The following is a 10,263-nucleotide window of genomic DNA, read 5'->3' as shown; positions in this document are numbered from 1 at the left end:
CATCAGTCAAAAATGTGTTATATTGGAATCAATATCTAATAACAGCTGGTGGGTTATTTGCTCATGTTTTCAGGCCACTGTCAACCCATAGATATGGTGAAGCAGTTTACCTGAGTTTTCAGTCCTCAACTCTTAATATTACCTTCATTTCCCCTCAAACTTTGATTGTTGCTTATTTACACATGAATATTTAATAATATAGGACAATTAAATATATAGGGCAATGTACTTGGGGTTTGACACCAAGTTTTTTAGGAGCTTTTAGGTCTTTTTTTCTCCCAGATGTGATAGTTTAGACACCACTGGTCTGATTTTGAAAGAAAAATTGTTGGAAAATTGGAGTTAAAATAATTGTCTATAATTAATAGTGAATTCAACTGTAATTTAGGCTACTTCCAATCTTATGTTTGTCATGATACCTCCTACACACAAAAGCCATAAGTAAATTTCAAGCAAACTCAGAGAGCACTATATAATCACATAATACATGGATTGTAACACTATAATGTAGTTATAAGAAAATATAAAAGTATTTGTCATTATCTTTGTCACTAAAACCTCTCTTATGTGGCATCTTATAATAAATGATTGACAGTATAGTTGTACACTTTAAATAACATAAAAATGTTAAATAAAATATGGTGTATTCATTACTATTATATTTATGTATTCCATTTATTATTAATAATCACCTATTATATTTATTAACCTATTTAAGTATTTATTTACTAGTTATGAACGCTTCAGGGGAGCAGTTATAATTGTCGACTAATACATGAAAAAAACACCTCGTCCTTCCTTATATCTACAACTACATAATAATGTGTTATTAACAACAAAGTATTTTTAAAACTGCTTATCAATGCTGAATAGTGAAGGTTAAAGTAAAGCGTTACTGCATCAGAATATGATAAGATATATGTCGTTTCTTGTAAAGGGCCGGTCAAATACAATACCTTTGTTGGAAAAACATACTGCTGCTTCGTGATAACAAAACTAATGAAATTCCTTCAAATTCTCAATGAAAACAAACAGAAATTCAGTGAGGCCAGGACAGACACATCGCCAGGTCATAAGTCCAAACATGTTATTAAAGATAGAAGCAATCTGAGTCTTTCAATGGATTTCGCTCCACTTTTATTAAGGTTTTCAATGCTATTCCTTTGATGTTGCATTTTTTTTGTGTATTCCTACGATACAAAAATAGACCGATAATGCAAATATTTGATTCTAATTCTATGTAGTATAAATCACACAAATCACACAAATTGTATCTTGCATTAGGCTCAGTAAGATCATTTTCTTAAGCTGTGTAGAAAATGACAGCTTCTTTCATTCTCACCCACTCCTGGCCTTTATTCTGCTTGCTTTCCTTCTCCTCTGTCTCGTCCTCCTCCTCCTCTCTTCCCCCTATTCTCCCTCTTATCCTTTTCCTCTTCACGAGCTGAAAAGAGACATGAGGGAAGAAAGGAGAAAAGAGGCGTGAGAGTAAAAGACAGGAGGAAAACGTACAGAACGTACAGAGAGATAAATAATGTTAAACTGTGGGACGAGGGGAAAAAAAATGAAGAATGAGGAATAGATATTTGACACAGTGAGAGAAAAGAGATTTACACACACCAGCCACCAGAGATGTGTGTTAACATACAATTTAACAAAACTGAGGGAAATTAGCCTCGCTCCTCTTCCTCATGTCCTTCCTCATCTTCTCTTAGTTCTGTATAGACCAACTGCAGGAGGCTTGTTTCCCCTCTCCTTCTTAGTCTAACCTTACTCTTTTTCACCCTCTTGCTTTTCAGTCTTCATCTTCTCTCTCGCCCAGTATTCTCTTCTTCCTCTGCCTCCCTTTCCCCTCTCTCTCCTCCTCCTTTTCCTTCCCTCCCACTGGGTGATCCGTTGCAGACATGCCTGTTCGGTGCTACAACCCATTTAGGGCCCTGCTGCAGCAGCTACCAGGTAATTGGAGCTGGAGCCACGACCAGCACAGAGAACATGGGACAGGGGGGTTGTGTGTGTGTGTGTGTGTGTGTGTGTTGGTGCGTGGGGGGTGACTGGTCCGTGTGTGGTGCAGTGTTTGTCTGTTTGTGCATGCAGAAGAGCCAAAGGAGGAGAGAGAAAACAGAGGGAGGGAGCAAAAAAAAAACAAAAAAACGGAAGAAACGAGGGAGACAAAGGTAGTGACACATACTTACCACGTGTGTATTTGAGCATGTCAAGGCTGCCACGGTGCGCCAACGCGCTTTTCACACCAACTACAGTGTTCAGGAGAAGGAAGTTAAATGGAAAGAAAGCAGACAGCCTCACACACAACAGTCAGCTGCTACACACACACACACACACACACACACACACGAGTCTGGGGGGGAAAAATCCCAGCAGCAAGAAAAAAAGAGTATAAAGACACATGCACTGAGGTGTGTGGACAATATTTCAGTGAAACAAAGAAAAGCAAGCATATCAATCACTGCATTATTCACTATTGATCATGTTTGTTTAAGCACACAAGTGCAATTAAAAAGATGAATGTAATGAAGTCACAGCTGGATTTTTCTTCACCCCAGCTCCATCCCCTCACTTTATTAAAATAATCTTTTCTTGTGGTCAATATGAAATGAATAAATATTAAGTATTACACATATAACCATGAAATTGTGTAAATAATCCCATACATTCTTAAAACTCAGTTTATTGCAGCTATTTTTTTTTATTTCAAAATGTTTTGTTTAATAAAGCCGCTTTTCATCATAAAGTCTGTCAATCAAGACAAACAGGGCAGAGACAGTTATGTGACTGGCTGTTGCTTTGATGTGAAAGAGTGGAGAACCAATCACATTTCAATATTCAATATTCAGCTGAGTTATACAGTGAAATGTGTTTGGAATATTTCACTGTTTCATTGTTATGTAACATATTTCACCTTGTTTATGTTGAATATTGAACACTTTGGATCTACATAACAACTACCCCAAACTTTGCTTTGAAGTGATTTATCCAGGGCCAGACTGGGAAAATCATTCCGGCCGGGAAATATAGTGTGAAATATAGCCCTGGTCAGGCCACTTTTTAAGTAGGGGGTCTGAGGGTTCCCCAGTAGGAGAATTTTAGTTAAAAAGACTTGATTTCCTGCATTCTGGGGAATTTTAGTGCATGTGAATAACAAATTAATGAGCCAACATCTGCTTAATACAATGTACTGTTAAGAACCTCAAATAAAACCAAAGGTACATATCATTAAGGAGGGAGACGACACAAGGACTAACTTTTAACCAATATTTATTAAATAATAAATAACTAAATAAACAACTAATATACTAATAAAATAGAAAATGAGGTATGGGCATCATTTCATCAGTGGTGGGTGCAGAGTGTTGAACCATGGACCTGCAGGTTGCTCTAGTGGGCTTCTGTACTACTGTGGCACCAATGCTACTCTCTCCACCTTCAAAAAGAAAAACACACAGCACACCATATCTTTTAATGTACCAAAATTATACAATTAACAATCCTCTCCACCTATTCAAAGAACAGAGCAAGAGCACAATACCCTACTCAATTTACTGATACTCGCCCGTGCTCAGCTGGCTTGTGCTATTTCTCTCTTTTTTGGTTGCAGATAAAGTTGCAGTTTTGGTCGCTGGGTCCTCATTTGACGCTCCAAAAATCGAAACAAGATCGGAGTAGGCGAATCAAGGCAGTTTGACGCGCGTCATGACACTTCTAGTGCGTGTTCGACCATTGAAAACAATGAGTGTAATTCAAAACGTGCGCGTCAGACGCTTCCAGTGCGTTTAGGCCTTAACAGTTATCCATCAAAGGTTAAAATAGCCTTTTAACCAACACAAACATTAAATAACATAGATCTTTAAGTTTCAACAAATTACAGTAGCCTGGATAGTGTGACAGAAGACATTGTGTTGTCACAATCATTTTAAATTATGAGCTCAAAGTATGAACTCACTGACTGAAATTTTCACCAAAACGCATCTTCAAATAATATTGACCACCACTAACTAAGACTAATTATGCCATCAGTGTTTTTGGGGAAATTATAGAAGGAACTAACACTTTTATTATTGATTGTCCAGTTTCTTGGCAGCTTTAACTGTGACAGGGGACGATGATGACGCATCGTTAACATTAGCTATGTTAGCTAGGTAGCAAATGTTAGCTAACTAGCACATTTATTTACCTTTCTTTTTTTCTCTCTCTCCCTCTCTGCTGCACCCTTCCTCTTTTTCCCACTGTCCATCTTGCTGCTAAGTCATTTAGCTGCACTAAATCACGGATGTATTATAAGAGCTCTTATTATACTGCCAAACGAAATGTTGCCAACTACTCTCTCTCTCTCAATTCAATTCAATTCAATTCAATATGCTTTATTGGCATGACGTTGTGGATCAAACATATTGCCAAAGCAAAAATTTACATATGAACAATAGAATATGAACAGTAACAGTAAATAATAAAATGAAATAAAAGAAAAGAAAAGTAAAAAAAAAAGTATCTTACATAGAAATGTGTCTTTCTTTGTGACATGCAGCGACATATTCTCCTGCCAGCTCTACTGTAGTGCTTCTTCTCCCAGCAGGTTTTGAATCAGTTTGTCTTTTGGGAGGGTGAGAAGGTGAAAGTCTGGGAGTTTCTGCTTGAATTTGAGTAAGAAATCTTCTCTAATTTCTTTGTATTTTTGACAACTTGTGAGAAAATGAATTTCTGTCTCAACTTCTCCTGTTCTGCAGTGAGTACAAATCCTCTTAGTTCTTTCTAGCCATCGTCTCTTACGGCGACCAGTTTCTATAGTGAGTTTATGGTCACTGAGTCTATATTTAGTCAGGGTTTGTCTTTTTACATGATGTTTTATTTGGATTAAATATTGGGCTAATTGAAATTCTCTGTCCAGTGAATTATAGCATTCTAGTTTGTTTATTGATTGGATTCCTGTTTTCCACTGCTTGAAATATCTCAGTTTATTATCTTTGTCTATTTGTTTTACTTGTGAGTTGGGAATTATTTTCATAGCATCACTTTGACTTATGAATATGATTTCCTCATTTGTTCCATTCCAGATGTTTTTGGCTGGGTTCAGACAGCTTTGCTGTTCTAAATACGCTCTGTGATGGTGTGAATCTGAATCTGACTCCATCAAGTGGTTCCAAAATTTGATTGTTCTTTTCTTGATTTTAATTAAGAGGGGAAATTGCTCCAGCTCTGCTCTGCACCCATGGTTTGGACAGTTTCTATGTACTCTCAGTATGCTTTTACAGAACTCAAGATGTACTTTTTCAACTGGGTTTGAGTCCCAATGCTCTTGTTTAATGAATGGGGCCCAAACTTCACTTCCATATAAAAAGATTGGCTCAATAACACAATTTTAAGCCAAATCTTTACAAGGAGGTTTAACTGGAATAAGACTTTTCTTATACTGTAATAAGCTCTAAAAGCTTTATCTGCCAGTACACTTAAAGCCTACACTTACAGGACAAAATGTCCTGAAGCAGTGATAGTCAGGCTGAGGTATGTGTACTCCACTGTATGACTCAATGTTGTCTCTCCCAAAATAAACTGATATTTTTTAGTTTGTAATCTTACTTTCTTTTTGAAATATCATAATTTTAGTTTTATCTAGATTTACCCAATTTTGACAGTAATCATGGAGTATGTTCAAATGTTCTTGCATTCCTTGCTCTGTTTGTGATAGCAGTAATAGGTCATCTGCATAAAAAAGACACTTAACTTCCTTTCCCTCTAAGTCCAGTCCTGGGGCTAGAGAGTTCTCCAGTAGTTTTGATAACTGGTCAATGTATATGTTGAAAAGTGTCGGGGATATATTACAACCTTGATGGACCCCGCCACACTGTTTGAAAAATTCAGTTCTTTTTTGTCCAGTTTTTACAGCACACTCATTTTCTAAGTACTTGCATTTAATTAAATCATATACTTTGCCACCAACTGGTAGAAAAGACCATTGTGCCAAATCGAATCAAAAGCTTTCCTGAAATCAACAAAGCAAGCGTACATTTTTCCTTCATGTTTTTGGTGTGCATGTTTTTGGATTAGAGTATGGAGAGTAAATATGTGATCTGTTGTTCTATGTTTGGGTATGAAGCCAATTTGGGATTTACTTAGTATGTTGCTTTCGATCAGGTAGGACAGTATTCTTGAATTTAATATGCTACTCTCTCTCTCTCTCTCCTTCCACCGTGTCTGGCTGTCACAGTGCGCAGGGCAGTGTTACGTTCAGGGTCAAAAAATGGCCTGCGGTTTGCCAGGCCATTTAGCAGGCCAGGCCACTGGCCTGGATTTATCCAATAGCTACAATTAAATAATAGTATTTTTATCTTTTAATTCATATAATATCATATAAATGAGGAAAAAAGACCTCCACCAAAAAGTAAAATTTGACAATGATTTCCGTCAGTTCAATCAGTTTATTACAGAAGCCAAAAATGACCATTGTTGCAGTAATTTAGTATTTTAGTTATTTGTTAATGTGAGATCACATTAACAAATAACAAGTTTATTTTCTAATTATCTCCAAAACACCAAGTTGTTTTCTTGTGATAGCGGGATAATTATCTTGAAAAAACAAATCATTGTTTTTTCATGATAAGAAGATAGTGTTACCTCAAGAAAACAATAACTGTATCCCAAGAACCTTTTGTTTTCTCATGAAAACAAGATATTTAAGCCGCCAAACAAGATAACTAACCTATTATCGTGCACCAACATTATCCCAAGATAACGAGAAAATTTACTTGTCATCGATCGATGATTGTAACAGTGGCTCTTCTTGCAGCTCTCCCCCCTCCCCTCTCTGTCCTAAGCCCCTCCCACCAGATGAGCACGGGCACATGCACACGCTTCATATGTGCACGCCACACAACAGTTAGGCTGAATCCAAATGTCTGGACTTCAGTGCACTAGCAGACTTGCAGACTTTGTAGACTTCACCAGACTGCGCTCGGAAAAGTACCCATAATCCTGCAGCAATATAGGTTATAAAGTGACGATGTCAAAGAAAATAATAAAACAGTGGAAACTGCTTATAGTGATCACGGTTACAGTGATCAACTGCTTATATGGATGAAAAAGCTCAGGACAGAATCATTCCTATACAAATGCTGTTTAGATAATTTGATTATAGTAATCAAGTAGTCTGCTTACAGTGTTCATTTTCGGTCTTTTCATACATGAAAACATATGGAAAAACAATGTCTTACTCCCTGATAAACATATGATATATACTTAGTGGCTGTGGCACCATTATCAGGTCTTGCTGTGCATCTCCGCAGGGTTGTGTGGAGGTGCAGGGTGTGGGTGTTATTTGTAACCGCTGTGAAACAATCAAAAAAGAACTTTTATTCCTCTCATTCACCGGCTTTCTCGCTACTACTGTTCACTCTCCTCATCCACTCTCTAATTCGCTCCACCACTGCTTCTCTCTCTCTTTCTTTTTGAAAATGTGTCAGGAAGCCATCAGCAAAGCCTAACCTTACTTTTAACGTTATCAAACAAAGAGAAATGTCTTCCCCTCTTCCTAGTAATGTTTTTGTCCTCCCTCATGGCAGAGTTACAGCTCTGATCAGTCTGATCGAAGGCTGTAATATACAAATGTCAATTACATGGTAATCTGCATGAAAAATAAAGAAAAAGCAAAAAATTGATTATAATAATCATCCGCTTATAGTGATTTGACCCGGACAGACATGATCACTATAAGCAGTTTCCACTGTACTACTTATTATTATCAATAACAAAAAAACAATAATTATCACAATAACATTAATAGGCTATGTAAAATATTTACTTTTGATGACATTTGCTTTTTTCACTTTTGTTGTATAAATTAATTGATGTAATAAGGTTTAATGTAGCCTACACACAGAATGATAGACCTATAGGCTTAATAAATTGGATTTGTCTATTATAATCTACTAAACTAGACAGGAAAAGGTTGTTTTTTTTCCATCTTCAATATTAAAGTGCTTAGTTGAGGATAGAATGTGAATATAATATTTAGTGCTGTTAACTGCTGTTTAGCAGTTCATGTAAAGGGAAAATCTCACTGAGCATTGAGACCAGATATATTGAGAGTAAAGCAGCAGACCTGCACATATCAGAACCATTAGAAGCCGTTCAGAAATACACTTTGAAATGAGTTTATTTGGGAATTTCAATTTATCTCCATAGAAAAACTGCAGGTCTTAAATCCCATCTCATTTTTATCGCCTTGAGGTCCAGCGCTCTCGCACACTTGATGTGATGACGGTGAACACGTATGTATGACTGAAGTCCGCAAGGGCTCAGTCTGGAGGATGGACATTTGGATCCATCCTTACTGCACTCATTCACTCACACAACTTCCTCTCAAAACACCTTTGGTAAACAGTAAAGTCATTTCATTCAGGCCAAATGAAATGATAGGACAGACTTATTACAGGCCTACGCCAGCCACTGTACTGGATTTTTTCCTTTTTATTGTCAGAGCATTTGACTGATTGACTGCTATTGGGATGTATAGAGAATTTCGACAAATATAACAAAAAATGCTTCTAAAATACACTACCCTCCCTAGCTTTAAGTGTTCTCCATATTTAATTGCAATCTCCTTTACTTCTCATTTTTGTGAACAGAGCTTTGCCAAAGGGTTTAAAATGATCACTTTGTAAGTGTCACAGGACAGGTAGTACTGCTAAAATGTTTTATTGCTAGGTCTAGGGGATTTAATTTACCACAAAGTCTTATGCTCTGCAGGCCACAACACATGCTGGATGCCTTTGGTTGCCAACGAGAAAAGGATGTAGGCCTTACCTCAACCCCAGTGAACTTATAGCTTTCCGCTGCGTCTCCTCAGGTCTTCTTCTCATCTCAACAACCGTGCTCTGAGCTTGACATTGGTTTCAGTTAAATTAGATTAACAAATAGACACAGACAGACACAGTGAACCAAAACATACATTGTCAATCATGGTCTCAATGATAAGTTACTCTGTGGATTCATCCGCAGTACGCCACTCTCATGCTCTACTCTCAACTCTAAACTACATTCTTTAGTTGTATTTATTCAACACATGTAAGCCACTGTAACATGAACTGTTTGTGCTAGACGTATATGTGATATTTATACAGAAATCAATGCCAAAAAGCTGCCAGGAGTGGGAGTATTATGTTACAACATATGTTAGTGGAAAGTCATTTTAACACAACACATGCTATTTTTAATATATGTCGTATTGAAAAATAAAGTGTTGCAATGAGGTAGTGGCACTGTCACCATGGCATATTAGAAATTGATTGAAAGACTTTTAGCTTTTGTTCAGTGAAAAACAAGGTGTCAGAGCTTAACATCTAGTGAATAAAAGACTACAGAGAAAAACTCTTTGATAATCACTCACATAAACTAGAGTTAAAATGTTTTATGGGTAATATACTGAGGTGTCACCAGGCAGTCATTTTGTCTCTCTCTTTTTTCTTCCTATCTTTTTCCTTTCACTTCCACTTTGTGCTTTATTATCAAGGGGAAGGAATCAACTGATAAGATACACAAAAAGAATCTGAAGGTAAGATTTCTCTCTTTGGGGAAAAGTTTATATAGATATACATGCACATGCACAGTTTAAAATATATAGTATGAAGTATAACACACTATAAATTGGTCCAAATCAGATCAGGAATTAATGTGACTGTGGTGCATTTACACGTGAAGTTTTACCCTTTAGGGGTCTTTGAAGCACATTTTTTCTTAACAATGACAGGAACTGTAGTGCATGCCGCACTTCCCTTTCAGATCCAGATTCATGTGAGAAGTTCAAATTCCACATGGAAAAAGAATTCTTTTAACAGCTCAGAATAACACGACATGAAGACTAACAAACATAAATAGGGTGATAACTCATCCAGACAGTTCAGACATCACGTTCCCCCCCTCCTCCCCACTGTGTCTCCCTCATCTCTTCTTCCACGTTCCTCATCTACACCTCTTTTCTGTCTCCACCTCTCCCTTTTGCTCTCCCTCCTCCTCCCTCATCTCCTCTCTAATGTGTCCATCTTTCTCCCCCTATTCAGCGCAGTAGGGGAGAGATGCATTTGAAGCTCATTAAGTAAAGACCTACAGAGCTCTGTGGTGTTTGTGTGTGTGTGTGTGTGTGTTGTGGCTGTCTAGTTTCTCCTTACGCATTAAGAATTTATGACATGTAACACAAATATATGTGCCTGCTTGCTTCAAGACATAACAGATACCAAGTGAAATCTATTAGAAGGAATT

This window comes from Thunnus maccoyii, chromosome 5 (genome assembly GCF_910596095.1).
Source record: "Thunnus maccoyii chromosome 5, fThuMac1.1, whole genome shotgun sequence".
Taxonomy (NCBI): domain Eukaryota; kingdom Metazoa; phylum Chordata; class Actinopteri; order Scombriformes; family Scombridae; genus Thunnus; species Thunnus maccoyii.
Note: the sequence above shows the minus strand (reverse complement) of the source record.